Below are 22,970 nucleotides of genomic sequence, written 5' to 3'. Positions count from 1 at the left end.
TTCAGGACTAGGGATGTCAGACCCGCTGGTGGGGGTGGGGGATCCCCCGCCCCCACTAACCACACCCCACCCCACTTACCTAACCAGCAGTGCTGTGTCCTCCCATGCGGAGCAGCCGCCGGGTTCGGGCCCATTTTGGCCTGGATTGGGGCAGCTGCAGAGCGCAGGAGCACTCCACAGCGCTTCAAAATGGACCAGTTTCGGCCGAAATCGGGCTCATTTTGGGCCCGTTTTGCCGTGGATTGGGCCCGTTTTGCAGCGCTGTGGAGCGCAGGAGCACTCTTGCTCTCCACAGTGCCTCAAAATGGGCCTAATCCACAGCAAAACAGGCCCGTTTTTGGGTGCAGGCCCGTTTTGAGCCCCTGCGGAGCATAGGCCCGCTCCCAAGGGCTGCGCAATGACGTCACTCCCAAAGTGATGTCGTCGCGCTTGTGCGGGTGCGCACGCCCCCCTCTCCCCCAAGGTAAGTGCCAGGCCCCTATCCCCCCCCGCCAGGAGGTTAAGGAGGCTTGGCAACCCTATTCAAGACTGTGAAGTTGCTAAGCAGAAGAGCTTACTTAAGCAGAAGAAGCATACTCAAAGAGGATGTGACAACAGTGATCAGTTCCCCTGGACAAAATGGTTGCTCTGAAGGGTGGACTCTATGGTATCATACCTCATTGAGGCCCCTCCCTTTCCCAAACTCCACCCTTTCCAAGCTCCACCCAAAAAATCTCCAGGAATTTCCCAATCTGGACCTGGCAATTCTATGTCTCTGACTCAGACCTTTGAGACTACAAACAATACCAAAGGAAGACAAGAACCACAAAGTTCGACAGATAGATAGGCTAGTATCAGTCTCTTTCCTGGCTACTCTACTATCACTCACTTTCTCTGATTGGTAGAATGTAGTCTAAGGGGACTTCCTTCCTTCCTCTCTCATCTTCCTTTTCCCTGCATGCACCAGGAGAAGCAGTATGGTATCTTCTCCTGGGACAAATGAAGCAGATGGCCTGTTATCAATCTGAAACCATCCTAGTTAGCTAGATTAGTCACTTTTTCTCTCCACTATACTTAAGTTAATGCACTTCTCTAAATACATAGACCACTATTGGTTCTTTAACTTGAAGGAGAGGCTCTCTGTGTGCAATTTGTAAGATAGTGTGGTAAATACTAGTTTAGGCCATGCTGCTGCGCTGTGGCTCAGGAGAAGCACTCTGTTAATAAAGAAAGGAAGGGCTGTCTGACTGGTCCAGCCATCCTTAACTGAACCCAACAACAGCTGCAGTAGGGGATTTTGTAGTGGGGATGGAGATGAAGCAGCGGATATTTATGGCTAGCTGTCTGCTTGTCACAAAGATGCTGGCCAATCAAAAGTGCTACAGACAGTTATTGGTGCCCTTTTTGTTTCTTGAAGAGAAGCTAAGCAGCTAGAAGTGCCTCTGGCACTGATTGGGCAAGCCGGTCTGATCTGAGACTAAAACTAGGCGAGGCAGAAGTTCCAAAGGAAGGCAGAGTAAAGATGATGAATGCAAGCTGGGAAGATGGAATGTTTTAGTAAGGGAAAGTAGAAAAGCCCCAAGGCATGCGTTCAAGAGAATTAAGTGGCAGAAAGTTAGGGTTGCCAACCATAGCTGACACCCCAGCAGGAGAATTTAACAGGTGTGGACAAGATTCTCAATGCCAATGCATGACGTTAGTGTTAAGCTGGAAGTGATGTTATTCGTGCATGACAAAACTCTAGGATTCACCCAAAACTCTATGGTTAAACCTCAGCATTTTTAGTAGGGTTGCATCTGATAAATCTTTGGCGAAAACTATTGAGCATTTCTTCTTTTTCTGTGTAATTTATTCAGATCTGAGGAAAAAAAATTCTGGCTCCTCATTTGAATAAGCAGCCTGTTCGCTCTTCTAACTATCATTTAATGATCCTATTAGCAGACCTGAATTTCAATACAACATCATGTGTGTGTAAATATATAGCTGTTGCAATTAAACGTCGTCTGTTTTTAATGAATATTGAATAGCAATAACCTTTTAGTCATATTGCTGTTTTTGATGTATATTGAACAGCAGTAACTTTTTAGTTGTATTGCTGTCTTTTTCTGGTCAAACAACCTATTGGCTTTAAGACCTAGATGGGATGGGGTGAGTAGGGTTGCCAACTCTAAGTTAGGAAACTCCTGGAGATGTTAGCGGGAGAGCCTGGGGAGGGCGGAGTTTGGGGAGGGCAGGGACCCTAGTATGGTGTAATGCCATACAGTCCACCCTCCAAAGCAACCGTTTTCTCTCAGGGGAACTGATCTCTGTTGTCTGGACAATTGTTGTAATCCTGGCAGGTCTTCAGGAATCATTTGGAGGCTGGCAATCCAGACTGCCATGCTGGTGTGATGTCATCACTTCCAGTTTCATGCTAGAAGGGATGTCGTACATTAGCAGGACACCAGATCTTTCTCCCTCTCTCTCTCTCTCTCTCTCTCTCTCTCTCTCTCTCACACACACACACACACACACACACACACACACTTTTCCCCCTACCAGCCTGTTAAGTAGCAGTAAGGAATAGGCCACTAATAGCAATAACGGACCTAGGCCACAGTTAGATCAGCACTGGGAAAGTCAGATAAATACAGCAAGGAACAGAGGCCCCTAGCCCGCCTATGGAAAGCTGAGGTGATAAAATGGACTTTACCAATTGATCCTGCCGGCGGAGAATCACATCTTGGAGTATCTCCTAAGTTAAAGTCTCTGGAAAGAGATACAAGCGTAGCAAACAAACAGAAGGTGGTGTAACCTTTGTTCCTGCTATTGTATATTGAGATTAACTGCTCTTTATTATAACAAACATCTTTATTGGAGACTGGAAGCAGACAGACTGGAGACTCAGGCTCAACAGTAACTAATTTATACTTGTAGAAGAAACCACTCCCACTTTTACAACAGCCAATACAATGTAAGCAGCCAGAATCCTTCATTTGCATGAACTATATACAAGTATCTACTTTTCAGCACAGCGATTGGACTACAAAGCAGCAGTTCGGATTGGCTGTGCCAGCACCCAAACTAGGGTTGCCTGGCCCATGTTTGGAAATTCCTGGAGATTTGGAGGGTAGAGCCTGGAGAGGGCGGAGTTTGGGGAGGGGCTTTAGTGGGGTATGATGTTATAGAGTTCACCTTTCAGAGCAGCCACTGCCTTATTCTCACAGCATTCACCTGCATGCACGGACCAGGCCGAAGGTGCAAATAGAGTTACCAGCCGCCAGATAGCTTAGCTAGTCAGGGTCAGCTCAAGGAACTGTTATCTTCTATCAGGGCTTTTTTTCTGGGAAAAGGGGTGGTGGAACTCAGTGGGTTGCCCTCGGAGAAAATGGTCACATGGCTGGTGGCCCCGCCCCCTGATCTCCAGACAGAGGGGAGTTGAGATTGCCCTCCGCGCTGCTCAGCGGCACGGAGGGCAATCTAACCTCCCCTCTGTCTGGAGATCAGGGGGCGTGGCCACCAGCCATGTGACCATTTTCAAGAGGTTCTGGAACTCCGTTCCACCGAGTTCCCGCTGAAAAAAAGCCCTGTCTTCTATCAACATCTAGAACTGCCCTGCCATGAGGTGAGCTGAAACAAGTGGCAGCGCAGGCGCGTTGAGGCAATGCCAGTCACCTCCCATACCAGCGGATGGCTGGGAATGATCCAAGCTGCTGCAACAGTGCCCTCCTCTGCATGCCACCCCTAACAGATTTTGACGGCACAGCCACATAATCAGCCCTGTAGCTAATGAGACGAACTTTGGACTGAGTCATATATGGAGAAGACTGAGAGGAAAGATGGCAGGCGAACGCTTCAGAAGGTATACGGAAGTTTCAAGTATGTGGCTAATTCTTAGGATTGCCAAGTGAGCAATTTGCTCTCAAGGCCAATGGTCATATGAGGGGGGGAGGGGAATCAATGAATACCATCAAGAACTAGAGTTGCCAGCCTCCAGGTGGTGGCTGGAGATGTCGCAGAATTACAACTGATCTCCAGGTGACAGAGATCAGTTCCCCTGGAGAACATGGCTGCTTTGGGGGGTGGAATCCATTCTGAGGCCCCTCCCCAAACCCCGCCCTCTTCAGGCTCCACCCCCAAAATCTCCAAGAATTTCCCAACTTGGACCTGGCAACTCTAGGTGCAAAGTGCGTTGACATCTGCCATATGATCACCGCAGGCAATGCCAGCTGTGAGTCCCCCATGAGAACTCAATTCTGAAGTGTTGTGAAGGCCTGAGTTGGATCAGGACCATGATGCAGAGCAGGGACACCTGACTTTCCCTACGCCATGTTCCTGACCTGAAAGTCCCCCAGGGGATTCATTTGCCCTGAGAAACTGCATGCACTGTGAATGCTTACATACGTAGCCCCCTCCCATGGGGCAAATAACACCCCCCCCAAGCCATTTTGGATTGAGAAAATGGTGGAGGGAGGTGAGACCATCTCTTCCTCTTGTGGCGTGACCCTTTGAGATGCTTTGGAATTGAGTTCCAGCAAGGAACTTGCAGCTGGCATCCGGCTACAGGTCCACATGGTGGTAATGTGATGAACATACTATGTCGTTTGGCCCTCAGGGAATGAGCACAAAGGAGAGGGATGCCTTGGCAGGTGAAGGTCACATATTTGGGTGGATTTAAAGTAATGAGCCAAATCTTTGGCTGCCAGACTCCAGCAATTCTAAAATTTAGGTGGCTAATGTAGCCCATGGTTACTGATCAAATCAGTCTTTTTACTGACATATTGTAGATAATTCCCAAAACATCGCTGGCATTCCTGGAAGATCTGGAAGATCTTTTCCTGGTTTATTGCTGTATTTACAATGAGAGTGTTATTCATTAAATGCATTTACTCTGGCTAACCCAACACAAGAGAAATTATCTTGTTTACAGTGGAATCTTGACAAATATACGTGCGGGAAAGATAGACAAACACATATGAATCTGAACTGCTTAGTGGAACACTAGTTCACTGCCACATCCAATTTTTCTCATTAGAACTTGTTTTATTTGAACATGACCCAATACCCCGTGTAAAATGTGAAGTTGCTAATCGTATTACTATATGGAAAACAAATTAATTATGTATGATATTGGAAATGGGTTGTTGGTTCAGCACTGGGAAGATTAGATAAATACAGGCATGACTTCAAATGCAAGTCCCTATTTTAAGATCATTTGCAATATGCAGCTACGAAAAGTTGCAAAAGGGGGGGGGGAAATTCCTTGACATCTTTTTAAGAAAATTGCAAATAACACTTTGAAGGTTGCATTAAAAGCTACACACTGTATGTGCAGTCACAGGAAAGCACCGCTGGTGCTAAATATGTTGTAGTGAATGTCTGAAATGTGAGGGGTATAGAAGTCTGCATCTGAATACTGCCAATCTTAGGCATTTTGTGTGTGAAAACACAAGGCAGAACTTGATAGTTCAGCAGTAAGCACAGCTGCCACCTCTCTTCCAACTTACGGCTAGGGATACAACACACAGTGTGATATCACTGTGCTGTGATGTTATTCACCCCACAAGAAGCAGCCAATGCAGTGAAGTTGAGGAGGGGGACGCTAGGAAAACTCATGGTGTCTTCCCTCAGGAAGGGGATTTTGGGGTTTCCCTGTTGCTGGTGGGACTGCAGATAAAGCACAGCAGCAACGAGGCCTCTACATGGCAGGTTTCTCCACAGTTCCCCTTACCCAGTTCCCTGGATGTGGCCACCCACCTCCCCTGGGCCACCAGGACTTTTGCACTTAAAAATAATCTGCCCAGGTGTATTGTTATATTGCTATTCCATTGTGCCAACAGGAGTAGCATGTTCTCCAAATTCTCATTCTTCATTTTTAAACAAGTAACTCTCTAGCTCCTTCTCTTCCAGAGATATAAGAAAAAGGCATATCTTTACAAGTGTAAAATTCAGGGGACCTGCTAACACATTGTAATAATGGTATATCCAGGGCTTTTTTTCTGGGAAAAGAGGTGGTGGAACTCAGTGGTGGAACTCAGGACCACACAATGACGTCACTTTGGGTCCGCTGGAACAAGGGGGGAGTTTTGTAAAGTTTAAATCACCCTTGGCGAAAACGGTCGCATGGCCAGTGGCCCCGCCCCCTGATCTCATAGAGTCGTAGAGTTGGAAGGGGCCATACAGACCATCTAGTCCAACCCCCTGCCCAGTACAGGATCAGCCTAAAGAATCTCTGGCAAACATTCATCCAGCCTCTTCTTGAAAACTGCCAGTGAGGGGGAGCCCACCACCTCCCTAGGCAGCTGATTTCACTTTTGAACTACTCTGACCGTGAAAAGGTTTTTCCTAATATCCAGCCGGTACCTTTGTGCGTGTAATTTAAACCCATTGCTTCGAGTCCTAGCCTCTACTGCCAACTGGAACAGCTCCTTGCCCTCCTCCAAATGACAGCCTTTCAAATATTTAAAGAGAGCAATCATGTCCCTCCTCAATCTCCTCCAAACTAAACATTCCCAAGGCCCTCAGCCTTTCCTCGTAGGGCTCAGTCTCCAGACCCCTGATCATCCTCGTCGCTCTCCTCTGCACCCTCTTGATTTTGTCCACAGCCTTAACTGTACACAATACTCCTGGTGTGGCCTAACCAAGGCAGTATAGAGAGGGGCTATGACCTCCTGCGATTTCGATGCTATGGCCCCTTTGATACAACCCAAGATGGAATTAGCCTTTTTTACCACCGCATCACACTGACTGCTCATATTCAGTTTACAGTCCACTCTTACCCCAAGATCCCTTTCACATATACTACTGCGCAGAAGTGTATCCCCCATACAGTATTTGTGCTTCCCATTTTTGTGGTCCACATGTAATACTGTGCACTTATCTATGCTGAATTGCATCCTGTTCACAACCGCCCACTTCTCCAGAGTATTCAGGTCTTGTTGAATTTTAACTCTCTCTTCTTAGGTGTTTGCTACTCCTCCCAATTTGGTATCATCAGCAAATTTAATGAGCAGCCCTTCCTCTCCTTTATCAAGATCATTGATAAAAATATTGAAAAGTTCTGGGCCCAAAACCGAGCCCTGTGGCACCCCTCTGGACACCTCCCTCCAATCTGATGAAATGCCGTTGACCACCACTCTTTGGGTGTGGTCCTCTAACCAGTTCCCTATCCACTGAACTGTCCTATTGTCCAGTCCACAGTCTTCCAGTTTACCCATCAGAATGTCATGGGGGACCTTATCAAAAGCTTTACTAAAATCCAGATAAATCACATCAACAGAGTTCCCCTGATCCAGTAAGCTGGTCACTTGATCAAAAAAGGAAACCAGGTTGGTCGGGCCAGATCTGTTAGGGACAAAACCATGCTGACCATGCACCCCATCCGGCCCAGAGGATTTGTATTCATCCAGTGCAGCCAGATGCCTCTCCACAACCTCTCTGTCAATGTCAATTAGCCACTCAGGGGTCCTGCCACATTTTCTACTATCTCTAGATGTGCCTGAGTTCTTCAGGGAGAAAACAGAGGCAATTGCCTCTTTTACCTTGTGTTTGCTTCTCACATATCTGTAGAGGTTTTTCTTATTGTAGCGAGCCCTCCTGACCAGACCCAGCTCGTACTGAGCTTTGGCTTCTCTGATGGCTGATCTGCAGTACCTAGTAACCCTCATATGCTCCTCTTTAGAGGTCTGTCCTTCTCTCCATTTCCTGAACATTTCCTTTTTCTCCCTCAGCTTATCTCCAGACAGAGGGGAGTTTAGATTGCCCTCCACGCCACTGGCGCGGAGGGCGATCTAAACTCCCCTCTGTTTGGAGATCAGGGGGCAGGGCCACCGGCCATGTGACCATTTTCAAGAGGTGCTGGAACTCTGTTCCACTGCGTCCCTGCTGGAAAAAAGCCCTGGGTATATCTATATAATGATATTCTGGTGCAGATTTTTTTAAAATTAAGAAATGCGGGGAAGGATGCAACGGATGAGGTGATGCCCATTGCCAGCCCCGCTGCACTGACTTAACCCGCAGTGCTTGTGATACGGCGGGGTCAGGGCACCTTTGGTTTTCTGTAGGGCCATTTTTGCTTCCCAGTCCACTCGTGACTGCTCATGTTTACTTAAGTCCCAAGTTTTCTGTTTAAGGCATGACAGGAAGCCAACACAAAAACAGCTTTCCTTATCCTGACTGGAAAATATATAAATTATTATAACTATATATTGACCTGATGGAGTTAGTATTGGAATATTGCTCTGTTTTTAATTTGGATTTATTGATTTTGAAATTTAACTAAAAGCAAAAAAAAAAAATCAATTACAGAAAAACCTTTTTCATATAGCTGTATAATGGGGTGAAAGAGGATCTGGAATTAATTAATACATTATTTTTAAAGTCTTTGCTTAGCTGAAATATACATTTTAAAAAATAAATGAAGTGTCTTTACCTTTTGGCAGTGAACATGCATGCACATATATATATATGCGCGCGCGCGCACACACACACACACATATGCACACATATAAAAACATACATACCCAGCTTCAAACAGATGAATACTAACAGAAGGATTTGAAAATACCAAAAGATGAAACATAGCAACAAAATATCTTGGCACAGTTGTGTTCAGGGAGCAGCCCTAACTGGTCCTATTGAGAAGCAAGTCCCATATTATTCCAGGAAAGCATCCTAAGGACCGTAGGCACAAGGAGTATGGAAATAATAATAAAAAATAATCATTCTAATTCCATATGAAGCCATTGTTTAGTGACCTGCCATCAACCATGCCCTCCTGTTTGCTAGGGTCTAATTTGCCTTCTAGCAATAGCGTGGTTAATTGCTTGGCATCATGACAATAAATAAATAAATATATTTCATGCATTTAAATGTGTCAGCCACAGTTTGGCTAAGAATTCAGCTGTACAGCATAAATCCCCTTCTGACATTTATTTGTATTTGATATTGAAATTTCCAAACTGCAGTTGATCAGACGGAAGATTTTAAAGCCTTTACCACTGATGTATATATCTTTCTTGTAAATGATAATGACTTGCCTGTGCTGAAACTAAACCAAAAGAACAAAATTCTCCCTGCAGCAATAGTTATCTAGATGTCGAAGCTCTTGAAAAGAAGCCCCACTATAGATTTTTCTATGGTTATCGGTGATCTTAACGAATTTTTCTTTTAGCTGTATAAGATTAAATGTGGTTTGCAAGATTCTTTCCCCATAAATCATAAAAACAAGCATTTCAATCTTAAATGAGGCAGGTTAATCTTCTAGTCTTCATGGTTGCAAAGACAAGTGCAAACGAGCCCTAAAGACTCATACAATGATGAGCAAAGAAAAACATTTATTTTTATTTCATAATTTTAAGACAATACTGTGAGTTTCAGCTGCTACTTCCTAAGTCTCCAGCATCCCAGCGGTCCGTAATGTAGCAACTGGTGCCCATCCTTCACACCATTGATTGGCTGTGCGTTGAGGACAGACAGAAGAAAGCTGTGCTCTTCCCAACACATCCTTAACTTGTGGAATTCACTGACAAAAGATATGGAGATGTGCAGTGGCTTAAGCAACTTTTTAAAAAGAGATTACCCTAATTCAGGAAGGAAAAGGTTTATTTAAAGGACCGAGGAATCAGCTTGTCCCGGAGGGTGTTGCACCCAGAAGAGAGATCCTGTGTGGTACAGCGGCTAGGATGTCAGACTAGGGTCTAGGAGACCTGAGTTCAAATCTCTATGTTGCTATGAATCTTTCTAGTTGATTTTGGGCCAGTCACATTCTCTCAGCATAACCTACCTCACACGGCTGATGTGTTGTAACGATAAAATACAGAAAGGAAAACCATATGCACTTCAGCTCCTTGGAGAGTGGGATAAAAACATACTAAACTGATGAATAGATAATATTACTAAAGGACATCCGTACTGAGGTGTTTGTGATATGAAATGAAATCCAGCCCTCAAGTCAGAGTTGACTTATTGTGACCCCGGCAAGGTTTTCATGGCAAGAGACTAACAGAGGCGGTTTGGCATTGCCTGCCTCTGCACCCTTGGTGTTCGCTGGAGGTCTCCCATCCAATTACTAACCAAGGCCAGCCCTGCTTAGCTTCTGAGATCTGAGGAGATCAGGCTCTCCTACAAATGTATATAAATATGATTGATTGATATCATATTTGTATTCCGCCTTCCCCGCAAGCAGGCTCAGGGCAGATAACAACCTTAAAATCATTTTAAAACATTCCATATTAAAACATTAAAACATCATATAAAAATAGCAGCATTCTTTTGCCTGGCAGCAGCAATACAAATAACAATACAGCAGAACAACTAGATATAGCAGCACAGTAACAGCAGCTGAAAAACAAACAGTGGTGGGCAGGTTTCACAGGGAGGGGGGTAGATGTTGCATCCTCTGGCCAGCAGAGGCCCAACCTCAGCCATGAGCCTGGCGGAACAACTCTGTCTTACAGGCCCGGTGGAAAGGTAGTAAATCCTGCCAGGCCCTGGTCTCAGGAGACAGAGCGTTCCACCAGGTAGGAGCCAGAACTGAGAAAGCCCTGGCTCCAGGCGAGGCGAGGCGGGTCTCCTTGGGGCCAGGGACCGAAAACAATTGTTTTTCTCCTGATTGGAGGGCCCTCCAGGGAATGTACGGGGAGAGACGGTCCCTCCAGTACACTGGCCCCAGTCCTCACAAGGCCTTATAGGTCAATACCAGAACCTTGAACCTGATCCGGTACTCCACTGGCAACCAATGCAGCTCGCATAGTATTAGTGTAATATGTGCCCTATTTGGTGCTTTCATAATGATGTGCGCCGCTGCATTTTGCACCAGCTGCAGTCTCCAGGTCAGGCTCAAGGGTAGGCCAGCATAGAGCGAGTTACAGTAATCTAACCTAGAGATGACCATTGCCTGGATCACTGTAGTTAAGTCACAGGTAGACAGGTAGGGGACAAGTTGCCTGGTCTGCCGCAGGTGGAAAAAAGAAGACCTGACAACCACTGCGACCTGTGCCTCCATTTTCAGGGAGGCATCCAGGATCACCCCCGGGCTCCTGACCCTCGGAACTGGCAGAAGCTGTGCCCTATCGAGGGCCAGGAGCCGGAGTCCTGAACCCAGTTGCCCGTGGCTCAAGTACAGGCTTCGGAGAGCCGGCATTGCCAGTCCTCCACCAGCTCATCTAATGAACCGCTGTGAAGCGTAGGATCCCACAGAGCGTTCTGGAATCCAGTTGGATCCATAAGTCTCCGCGGGTGAGCATAAATCAGCTCACCGCCCTTGCAAGGGGGGGTGGTATCCCCAGTCGAGCCTTCAAAACCGAGTGGTCTGACCATGGCACTGGTTCTATTGCCTCTAGATCCAGATCAAGCCCCATCCCAAAGATCAAATGTAGCATGTGGCCCACTTTGTGTGTGGTGGGGGGGTCGATACAAATTGGGAGAGTCCCAGTGCTGCCATGGAAGCTACCAGGTCCGCAGCCTGCACAGAGGAGGCATCTTCAGCATGGATGCTGCAGTCCCCCAACACCATCACTCTGGAGTACTCCAAGGCCCACCCCGCTACCACCTCTAGCAGGCGTGACAGGGTATCTGCTGGTGCGCTAGGCGGTCGGTACACCAAGCAGATGGCCAAACTTTCCTTGGCACCCCACACCAGGCCTACATGTTCAGTGCCAGAGATCTCAGGGGCAGGAAGCCGTTTGAAGGAGAAAGACTCTCGAGCGAGGATTGCCACCCCTCCCCCTGGCCTCCTATTCGGTACTGATGAAGGACCGAATACCCGGGGGGGCGGGGTCAGTTCTCCCAGGGCAACCATTTCATCGTCCCTCACCCAGGTCTCGGTCACACATACCAGATCCATATTACTCACTGCAAAGAAGTCTTGCAATGTTACAGTCTTATTATTTATGAACCTGGCATTGCACAACATCGGTGTCGAAGGGAGGTTCCTTCTCCTAGCTCCATCCCCAGCGTATTTCGGGATGGGACACTGGTTAGAAGGGCACCAAGCCAAACCATATCTCCATGCCCTTCTCAGGCAAGACCAGCTCCCACCGCCATACCTCCCATGTCCCCAGAGGACTGGGATCCCTGACTCCATGCTGGCCCCCCTCCCTATGTCCACCATCATCCAGTTCACTTCTCGTTTCCCCCAGCAATGGTGGGCAAGCTCAATGTCAGTCCAAGCAGCAGTGACATATAGCACTGATATTAATATAACACTGATATTAATCCCATACAGTATAACAAAACCCAGCCATGTACATATCTCAGCCCTATAAACATTCTGTCAAATACAATTTACTCTAGAGTCAATGTATTTGAACACAATCCTCAGCAGTACAACCCTAACAATTTAGTTTGACTCCCCTCCTCTGATCAACTTTTTGAAACTCCAGTTTGCAGCAATCTAGGAAAACTTTTCTTTCATCTCTCTCTCTTTTTATTATTATTTCCTATATTTTTAATAATTTCGGGAAAATATTTCCTTTTTTAGGCCACACTAAACTGATTAGTTCTTAATTAGTAGCAAGTTTTAAAAAATAATTATTTAAACCATTTTTATCTCATCTTTCCACCCAATAAGGGCTAACAAGGTAGCAAATAGTTTTTAAAAAAATATAAAAGAAAAAAAAATAACTTATAAAAGTTTGAAAAAAAAATCCTATAAAAAAGCCATTAATACTTGAACAAGAAGAAGGGTCAGTAAGGGGCTGTCAAAGGAAACAAAAATTAGCTTAATTAGCTCAAATGCTTTGATCAGTAGATAGCTTTAGCAGTAAATAAGAGTACTACATACATGCCCACTTATAGGAGCCCTGTGGCGCAGAGTGGTAAGCTGCAGTACAGCAGCCCAAGATCTGCTCACGACCTGAGTTCGATCCTGGCGGAAGTCGGGTTCAGGTAAACAGCTCAAGGTTGACTCAGCCTTCCATCCTTCCGTGGTCGGTAAAATGAGTACCCAGTTTCCTGGGGGTACAGTGTAGATTCAGGTAAACAGCTCAAGGTTGACTCAGCTGGGTAAACCCAGTTTCCTGGGGGTAAAGTGTAGATGACTGGGGAAGGCAATGGCAAACCACCCCGTAAAAGGTCTGCAAAGAAAACGTCGTCATGAGTCAGTAATCTCTCGGTCTTGCATGGGGGACTACCTTTACCTTTTTTCATACATGCCCACATAGAAAAGGTGCTATGAGGAGTAGTCAGAGTTAATTTTTATTACAGAATCACAGAGTTGGAAGGAGCCATACAGACCTTCTAGTCCAACCCCCTGCCCAATGCAGGATGAGCCTAAAGCATCCCTGACAAATATTCATCCAGCCTCTTCTTGAAAAGTGCCAGTGAAGGGGAGCTCACCACCTCCCTAGGCAGCTGATTCCACCTTTGAAATACTCTGACCGTGAAAAAGTTTTTCCTAATATCCAGCCAGATATTAGGAAATTACATACAGAAAGGTACTGGCTGGATATTAAAGGTTTCCTTTACCTTTAATATCCAGCCAGTACCATTCTGCATGTAATTTTAGCCTTTTGCTTCCAGTCCTACCCTCTGCTGCCAACTGGAAAAGCTCCTTGCCCTCTTCCAAATGACAGCCTTTCAACTATTTAAAGAGAAAGTCATGTTCCTCCACCAATCTCCTCTTCTCCAAACTAAACATTCCCAAGGCCCTCAGCCATTCCTCATAGGGCTCAGTCTCCAGACCCCTAATCATCCTCGTCGCTCTCCTCTGCACCCTCTCGATTTTGTCCACATCCTTTTTGAAGTGAGGCCTCCAGAACTGCGCACAGTACTCCAGGTGCAGCCTAACCAATGCAATATAGAGAGGGACTATGGCCTCCTGTGATTTTGATGCAATGGCACTTTTGATACAACCAGAGACTGAGTTTGCCCTTTTTGCCACCGCATCACAATGACTGCTCGTATTTAGTTTACAGTCCACTCTTACCCCAAGATCTCTTTCACATATACTACTGCCGAGAAGTGTATCCCCCATCCAGTATTTGTGCTTCCCATTTTTGTGGCCCAGATGTAATACTGTGCACTTATCTATGTTGAATTGCATCCTATTCACAGCTGCCCACTTCGCCAGAGTACTGAGGTCTTATTGAATTTTAACTATCTTCTTGGATGTTTGCCACTCCTCCCAATTGGGTATCATCAGCAAATTAAATAAGCAGCCCTTCCACTCCTTCATCCAGATCATTGATAAAAATATTGAAAAGTTCTGGCCCCAAAACCGAGCCCTGTGACACCCCTCTGGACACCTCCCTCCAATCTGATGAAACGCCAATGACCACCACTTGTTGGGTGTGGTCCTCTAACCAGTTCCCTATCCACCGAACTGTCCTATAGTCCAGTCCGCAGTTTTCCAGTTTGCCCATCAGAATGTCATGGGGGACCTTATCAAAAGCTTTACTGAAATCCAGATAAATCACATCGAAAGATACCCACGATCCAGTAAGCTCATCACTCGATCAAAGAAGGAAACCAGGTTGGTCTGACAAGATCTGTTGAGGACAAAACCATGTTGACTTCCCCGGATCACAGAGCGGTCCTTCAGATGCTTACAGATCAATCCCTTTAAAATCTGCTCTAATATCTTGACAGCCACAGAAGTCAGACTGACTGGCCTGTAGTTTCCCGGGTCATCCTTCTTCCCTTTCTTAAAAACTGGGATAACATTTGCTCTTTTCCAATCTCGTGGCACATCCCCAGTCCTCCAGGAGGCCTTGAAGATGATGGACAGGGGTTCTGCAAGTTCTCTAGAAAGTTCTTTGAGCACTCTTGGGTGCACACCATCCAGCCCAGGGGATTTGTGTTCATCTAGTGCAGCCAGATGCCTCTCCACAACCTCTCCATCAATGTCAGCTAGCCCCTCAGGTGTCCTGTTGTGTCTACTACCATCTCTAGATGGACTCAAATTCTTCAGGGAGAAAACAGAGGCAAAAAAGTCATTGAACTTGTCAGCTTTTTCTCTGTCCTGCACCAGAGTTTCTCCATCCACTCCCAACAGCGGTCCAATTGCCTCTTTTACCTTGCGTTTGCTTCTCACATATCTGTAGAAGTTTTTCTTATTGTAGCGAGCCCTCCTGGCCAGACCCAGCTCGTACTGAGCTTTGGCCTCTCTGATGGCTGATCTGCAGTACCTAGTAACCCTCATAAACTCCTCTTTAAAGGTCTGTCCTCCTCTCCATTTCCTGAACATTTCCTTTTTCTCCCTTAGCTTATTCTGGAGCTCTCTGTGCATCCACATTGGTTTCTTGGAGCCCTTACCATGTTTCCGTCTTGCTGGGATAGTGAGGGCTTGAGCTTGCAAAAGCTCGTGTTTGAGAAGGGCCCACCCTTCACTCGCTCCTTTCCCTTCCAGCACACTCCCCCACAGAATGACTCTCATCAAGCCTCTGAGTTCATCGAAGTTGGCCCTAGGAAAATCTAACCTACGAGTCTGGCTATGAACTTCCTTGGCTCCCCACAGCAACTGGAATGCAAGGAGGACATGATCACTTCCCCCTAAGGTCCCCATCACCTTCACCCCATCTTCCCTGCTGGTTAATATTAAGTCTAGTATGGCCAAGCCCCTTGTAGCTTCCTCCACCATTTGGAAAAGGAAGTTATCAGCCAGGCAGGTCAGGAAGTTGCGTGATTCTTGTTGCTTTGCTGAGCTTGTCTCCCAGCACACATCAGGGAAGTTGAAATCACCCATAATTATAAGGTTCTGATGTCTGGATACTCTACCAATCTGTTCGAGGAGGGCAGCATCCATTTCCTCTCCCTGGTCAGGTGGTCTGTAGCAGACTCCAGCAACAATACCTTTTTTCCTTCCTCCCCTTATTTCTACCCTTATACTTTCCACTGGGCTGTCCGCCCCATTCTCCATAACTTCTTGACAATCAAGCCCTCTCCTCACATACAACGCCACTCCACCTCCTCTTCTACCCTTCCAGTTTTTCTTGAACAACTCATACCCATCCAGTAGCACATTCCAGTCATGGGAATCATCCCACCAAGTCTCAGTAATTCCTACTATATCGTAGCCCTCTGTTTGCAATGGAAGCTCAAGCTCTTCTTTCTTATTACCCATACTTTGGGCATTGGTGTATAGGCACTTGTAGCCTTGTACCTTTGCTTGATCTGTCCTACTCAGGTGAACCCCCACTGTTATCACTTCTTCATTGAAATCCCCTTGTCGATCGTCCCCTTCCCCTTGCGACATCAGTTTAAAGCTCTCCTGATGAAGATCTCTTTCTAAATATATTTTTCTAGCATTTCATTTTGATCTGTTGCAAAAATTCAGCTTAATCAAAACCCTTTTTTCCTCATCGGTGTTTTTCTACCTTGCCTATGATTGTCTGAGGAAAACTGTTTGGAGATTTAGCTTCATATCTTTCAATCTAATTGCTTTGCCCAGGAAGAAAAAGAATCTATTTTACCTTTTCAGAGAGTTAATAGCCGATGGAACAAACATTCAAGAACTGAATGTACTTGAGCTAAAATGTGTTCATTTCTGCTTCCTCTTGTTGCCACATTCACCTTGGAAATTGGAAAAAGTGTCCATTCTTTAGGCATATCATAGACCTCAGCAGTAACAAAAAGAAAAAGTCACCGTCAACAAGCATCGTTGATGGTGTGCCCGAATTCGGCCTGCTCATTTAAACTTCTCTGTAAAAACAATGTTTGCTTTCCATAGTCCTCTGGGTGGACTGTAAGGGGACAGCAATTTTATTTATTTATTCATTTATACTCTGCCTATATTCCCAATGGGGACTCAAAGCAGATTTCATCATTTCCCTTGCCTCTGTTTTATCCTCACAACAACCCTGTGAGGTAGGTTGGGCTGAGAGTCTGTGACTGGCCCCATGTCACCCTGCAAGCTTCCATGAGAGGATGGGGATTCAAACCTGGGTCTCCCGGATCCCTGTCTGACACTGTGACCACTACACGGCACCTGCTCTAAACGGCGAATGCACCCGTGGCAAAAACTAGGAAATATGCTATTTTTACATGGGAGTGGTTGAAGTTTATTTCTCCATAATCCAAAGCATAGACGTAAATGAAAGAGAAGACCAAAGGATGGAAAGTCAGTGATTCATCCAATTGAGAGATGGTTTGAAGGAAGCGGTTATGAAAATATGCACCATTTTACTGTTGGTTGCGCAGTCATCAAGCAACATCAACAGGCATTATGATGTTCGTTTTCAGACTTCTTCTGAATTGGTCATTCATCAGGAAGAGGTGCAGCCATCGATTCTCACTGTTGCCTTAACATGCTCCACTAATCAATTTTACCACCCATGAAATTCCAAGGAGGGTGCCGGGATTGGCTGTACTCAAATGTACAGGCTGAAGATTATTGTGAACTGAAGGAGTCAGGTTTGGTGTGGCATAGTTCCTCTATCGTGTGCCCATATTGCTTTTCAGGCCAGACCTGAATATCCTTCACTGTTTTGGCAATGTAAGATGCTTTTCTCTTAAAAACATGTTTTTCAGCTTAATATCTGAACAGAGAGAAGGACAGACCTCTGAAGAGGAGCTTATGAGGGTTACTAGGTACTGCAGATCAGCCATCAGAGAGGCCAAAGCTCAGTACGAGCTGGGTCTGGCCAGGAGGGCTCACTACAATAAGAAAAACTTCTACAGATATGTGAGAAGCAAACACAAGGTAAAAGAAGCAATTGGACCACTGTTGGGAGTAGATGGAGAAACTCTGATGCAGGACAGAGAAAAAGCAGACAGGCTTAATGACTTTTTTGCCTCTGTTTTCTCCCTGAAGAACTCAGGCACATCTAGAGATAGTAGAAAATGTGGCAGGACCCCTGAGTGGCTAATTGACATTGACAGAGAGGTTGTGGAGAGGCATCTGGCTGCACTAGATGAATTCAAATCCCCTGGGCCAGATGGGGTGCACCCAAGAGTGCTGAAAGAACTTTCCAGAGAACTTGCAGAACCCCTGTCCATCATCTTCAAGGCCTCCTGGAGGACTGGGGACGTTCCACAAGACTGGAGAAGAGCGAATGTTATCCCAATCTTTAAGAAAGGGAGGAAGGATGACCCGGGAAACTACAGGCCGGTCAGTCTGACTTCTGTGGCTGGGAAGATATTAGAGCAGATTTTAAAGGGATCAATCTGTAAGCATCTGAAGGACCGCTCAGTGATCTGGGGAAGTCAGCATGGTTTTGTTCCTAGCTGATCTTGCCAGACCAACCTGGTTTCCTTCTTTGATCGAGTGACCAGCTTACTGGATCGGGGGAACTCTGTTGACGTGATTTATCTGGATTTCAGTAAAGCTTTTGATAAGGTCCCCCATGACATTCTGATGGGCAAACTAGAAGACTGTGGAGTAGACTATAGGACAGTTCGGTGGATAGGGAACTGGTTGGAGGACCGCACTCAAAGAGTGGTGGTCAGTGGCGTTTCATCAGATTGGAGGGAGGTGTCCAGAGGGGTGCCACAGGGCTTGGTTTTGGGCCCAGTACTTTTCAGTATTTTTATCAATGATCTGGATGAAGGGGTAAACGGGCTACTCATTAAATTTGCTGATGATACCAAATTGGGAGGAGTGACAAACACCCCAGAAGATAGAGTTAAAATTCAACAAGACCTGAATACTCTGGAGAAGTGGGCAGCTGTGAATAGGATGCAATTCAACAAAGACAAGTGCACAGTATTACATCTGGGCCACAAAAATGGGAAGCACAAATACTGGATGGGGGATACACTTCTGCGCAGTAGTATATGTGAAAGGGATCTTGGGGTAAGAGTGGACTGTAAACTGAATATAAGCAGTCAGTGTGATGCGGTGGTAAAAAAGGCTAATTCAGTCCTGGGTTGTATCAAAGGGGCCATAGCATCGAAATCGCAGGAAGTCATAGCCCCTCTCTATACTGCCTTGGTCAGGCCACACCTGGAGTATTGTGTGCAGTTCTGGAGGCTTCACTTCAAAAAGGATGTGGACAAAATCGAGAGGGTGCAGAGGAGAGCGACGAGGATGATCAGCAGTCTGGAGACTGAGCCCTACGAGGAAAGGCTGAGGGCCTTGGGAATGTTTAGTTTGGAGTAGAGGAGGTTGAGGGGGGACATGATTGCTCTCTTTAAATATTTGAAAGGCTGTCATTTGGAGGAGGGCAAAGAGCTGTTCCAGTTGGCAGCAGAGGGTAGGACCCGAAGCAATGGGCTAAAGCTACATGCACAAAGGTACCGGCTGGATATTAGGAAAAACTTTTTCATGGTCAGAGTAGTTCAAAGGTGGAATCAGCTGCCTAGGGAGGTGGTGAGCTCCCCTTCACTGGCAGTTTTCAAGAAGAGGCTGGATGAATACTTGTCAGAGATGCTTTAGGCTGATCCTGCACTGGGCAGGGGGTTGGACTAGATGGTCTGTATGGCGCCTTCCAACTCTATGATTCTATGATTCTATGATCTATCTTATCTCATCACGGTGTCCTGTTATTGCATTGGGCATTGGGATACTGATGAGTTAAACTTATGAACTTGGAATTTTTGGAGCGGGTAGAAGCAGTCCTCATGTTGGACACTTGCCACTTACTGGTTATCAGTTGGCCTTGAATACATCACTCCTTTCCAGAGCCAATTACGGGAAAACAAGAGCACAGGTGCAGCCATGTAGCTTGTATTTACGTCTCAGAGGACCCCTCCACTGGAGAACCTCAGATCAGGCTAAACTACAGAAGCAGTGCTGCTCAGTGGACCAGAACCAAGGGTCTCCCTGTTGTCATTTCCTGGGATTCCTGACAGCAGCATACGCATGTTCTCTGTTCTGTACTGGTTCATTACTGTAAATTGTCAGAGGGATTTAACAGAACTATTTTCCTTCAATACTTGTGTTTTTATTGTCCGCAAATCCAAAAGAACCATTGCTCCTTGGCAACACATCGAACTGGCATCCTTTAATTGGACTTTTGAAGCCATGGGACACGTGCCATTGGCTAGAAATAGATAGGACTGTGATGTCAGCATTCTCACACTACAAGGGAGCTTTGACGGTGGAGAGACAACCCAAAGGCAGTTGGCTGTCTTTGAGGTGGAATGCAATTGGCATTTAATCTAAGCTGATTGCCCTGCACCATGATAGTGGACTGTGCCATCTTATTGAGGCGTTTGGAGGTGGAAGTGGGTCTCCAAGGATGTCCCTTGGACTGGTTTAAATCCTTTCTTATGGAACAGAAACCAGCTATCTTCAGATGGAGAGTCAGGAATGCAATTCCGGCAGTTCTCCAAAGAAGTCACATGTCAGGTTGCCCTGCCCACCTGACTCTCAGTCATTTGGGGCCTGTTTCGTCCTGGATTGGGGCCGAAACAGCCCAGATCGGGCCTCTTGATGGGTGGTGGATCACTCTCCTGTTCAGCAGCGGCCCGATCCTGACCATTTTGGGTCCCTTTTTGGCCATTTTCAGCCCTTTTTTGCCATTTTGGGTCCGATTTCGGTCCTGAATGGCCAGGATTGGGTCCAAAACAGCCAGGATAGGTGATGTCAGGGGGTGTGGCATATGCAAATAAGTTATGCTAATGACACATTTCCAGTGATGTCAAGGGGTGTGGCATATGCTGATGAGTTATGCTAATAAGTTCATCCAGCTCTTTTTCTATGAAATGACCCCTGTTCAGAGCTATGGAATTAGATGACACCCAACTCTATCTCTCACCATCCAAATCACCACAGGATGCAGAAGAAACCTTGGATCACTGCCTGGCAGCTGTGGTCAAATGGCTGAAAGCAAACAAATTGAATTTGAACCCAGACAAGACAGAAGTGATGCTCATTGGGAAGGCAAAGACCTTGAAAGACATTTTTAAAAAATTGCTTCAGCAGCAGCTGCGACCACAACACAAGGATCTTCATTGTGTGACTGAAGATAAACTGTGTACGCAAGAAAAACAGTATATTTATTTTAAAAGGCATCTTATTAAGTGTTGGAATAGGAGGAGTCAGCCTTTCTTCAGGTTTCAGAGGGGGACAAACCAAAGAGTTAGAAAGATAGAGAGGTCACACAGCACTCTGTTTACTGTTTACTGCTCTGACCATCCTCTGATGTGTCGATTGCTAATCTCAGGATTTCCTCCTCCTGACTTCCTCCCTCTCACCTCTTCTCTTCCTCGCATTGTTCCAGGCAACATCTCTCTCCTTATCCTCCCTCCATCTTAGAAGCATGGATGCAGGACTTGTCCTAGCATCCATGCTCATCCTTAGACTAGATAGGTAGTCAGAATCTTTCTCTCCTCCTTTCCTATCAGGGTATGGAGTTCCTACAACAAAGAACTCTTATTTCCTTTCTAAATATATGCAAGTGTATGTTTTGTTATTTTCTCTCCTGCACACACAACAGCTAGCAGAACCAGCTCACAACCACCTATGATCACGCTCCCTCTGCTAAATGATAGACTCTGCTCATAGCTGAAACACGGAATCCTTTAATTAGGTTTCTGGGGTTAACATATGATTTATTTGTCAAGCAGAGATTCTGCCTGAAATTTTAATGTTACAGTTATGCTTGATCTTACTTCCTGCTATTTTGTGCCTGACTCCGCCTCCTCTGGAAGCCATTTTGTAGTTGCACCCACCACCCTGTGCCAGAATTCCAAAGGTACCTGCAGACTGTGAAAAGGGTTGGGGACCCCTGCACTCAATGGACAACCCCCCCCCCCCAAAAAATCTATTCCATGTAGGCTTGTCCCTAATGTGAGGCATATTCAGCAATATGTTGCACAGAGATCACAGCACAGCTGTGTTTTATAACCAAGCACATGGTTGTATCTATTCCCCCCCCCCCATAGAAGAAGTGCTAGTATGTTGCCCAAGGAAATGTCTGGAATCAAATACTTTGAAAATGGTGTCAATCTATGATGCGCCTGTACAATATTGCTGCTGGTTCCTTTAGGGAGAATAAATGTGCTTAATGAATACAGATTTTCTATGCATGAAAGAAAGCTTGTAGTCAGAGAGTCAAATGTTTGGGTGGGGGGAGAACCCAAAATAAATAATTCTGATTGTTGCCAGTCATTTGGTTAGGCACTGATACAATGAGGATCGTCGAGTGTGTGAGCTTTTCCAAGTGGTTGTGCGTATGTGTGGTTTGTTGTTATCCTTTCTTCCACATTTTCTTTTGCTACCTAATTTCATGCATGGGAGGTCAAAAGACAAAAAGGTCAGGCATGGCTTAAGAGCCCTCTGAACAGCCTGCCGTTAGGAAGACGGAGAGGAAGGGTCCTTGGATCTGTAAACATCAGCCAGCTTCTCAAGCCACACCGTTTGCTCTCATTCCCTGTCCCCCCCCCCTCCCCAAAAACCCTTAAGTTACATTTGGAGAAAAGCAAACCAACCTCTATGTATGCAACTCCTTAGGCCCAATTTAGTGCCAGAATTCCTGCAACTCACACTTGACCAACCTAGGAAGGAAAAGATGAGGAGGGAGGGGAGGGAATGCTCTTGAGGCAAGTCAAGATTTTGAATTCTCGATTGCCGGAAGGGCTGCAGTGGCTTTATCAATATTTATCTTACGTCAACATTTCCCAAGGAACTTGATTGTTCCTCCACTTGAGTAACAACTCTGTTACACCGTACATACTACAAATTGATGCTCACTTGGCATCATGGAACTGAACATGTCTGTTAAAGACGCTGCCCCAATTGTTAACTCTTCTAAGCACATGTGACCCTAAATCACAGTATCTGTTCCCAAAAAAAGGCGGTCCCCTTTGGGCATAACAAACGCAGAAAAACTAGACCACCAGCAGACAAGGTACAGGTCCCTCATTGGACTCCCCAGGTAGTCAGGGGAAAAAATGACTTTGTAGATTAACCCAAAAAAGGGGGGGGCGCTCAAAACCAGCCTGATGAGAACTCAATATGCTCTAAAAGAGACAGGATGTTGAGAGAGTCTGAGTATTAGTTAAAAGGGGAAGGAGGAGGGGAAAACTAGCCTACTCAAGTTTCCGAGGTTTTATTGCATCCTGTTGGGTGACATTTTGGGCATAGGTGGGATTTCTAAACTGTCCCCCCATTCTTCCCAATAGTAAAG

This window comes from Eublepharis macularius, chromosome 8 (genome assembly GCF_028583425.1).
Source record: "Eublepharis macularius isolate TG4126 chromosome 8, MPM_Emac_v1.0, whole genome shotgun sequence".
Taxonomy (NCBI): Eukaryota; Metazoa; Chordata; class Lepidosauria; order Squamata; family Eublepharidae; genus Eublepharis; species Eublepharis macularius.
Note: the sequence above shows the minus strand (reverse complement) of the source record.